Genomic DNA, 612 nt, shown 5'->3' with positions numbered 1-612 from the left:
TCACTGCCTCAATCTGCTCCTCAGCCTCCTGAAGACGCTGAGCAAGCTTTTTCCTGTTTAAAAAGGATAAGATTAGTTTTTCACCAAATCATTACATAGTCTCAGAAACTAGATGAATATGAGAAATAATTGCTTTAATCTAAAATGTTATTTTTGCAATAAGTTATTGAATACAAATAATTTAATAACATGTTTATAACATTTGTTTAAATGCAAGAACTGTATTTGAGTTGTGCTAAAATGTTACACTTGTGAACTGGCCATTGAATTGTTACTCACTTGGATTCCCGATCTCCTAATGCGCTGGATAGCATCCATTTTCGTACTTAAGTTCTCCCACTGAGCACCTCACGCTTTGGCCTGACATCCCACGCTGGAGCTCAGCCTTGGCTCCTGCTCCTACCTCAAACTGCTCCCTCAGCCAGATCACAGTCATGGCGGGTGATTGAGTCCATGGCAAGAGCATCTTGGGCCTGTTGTAAGAAATATGATTGGGTTTACAAAATTCCTTAATCCCAATCTGACGACACCAATACACAACCACTTAATGGGTTCTTACCTTAACCTCCTCTTCAATCTGTCTTTTCAGCTCCTCAATCTGCTGTGTGAATG

General features: G+C 40.2%; 1 long non-coding RNA gene across 1 annotated transcript in view; it reads left to right on the top strand.

The window, feature by feature from the left end:
- LOC116707362 (uncharacterized) overlaps window positions 1-612 on the top strand; it is a 16,476-nt gene that overhangs the window by 4,506 nt on the left and 11,358 nt on the right. The gene's annotated exons all lie outside the window — the stretch shown is intronic.

The sequence above is a fragment of the Etheostoma spectabile genome, chromosome 19 (assembly GCF_008692095.1).
Source record: "Etheostoma spectabile isolate EspeVRDwgs_2016 chromosome 19, UIUC_Espe_1.0, whole genome shotgun sequence".
Lineage (NCBI taxonomy): Eukaryota > Metazoa > Chordata > Actinopteri > Perciformes > Percidae > Etheostoma > Etheostoma spectabile.
This window is presented reverse-complemented; position numbering and strand designations above follow the sequence as displayed.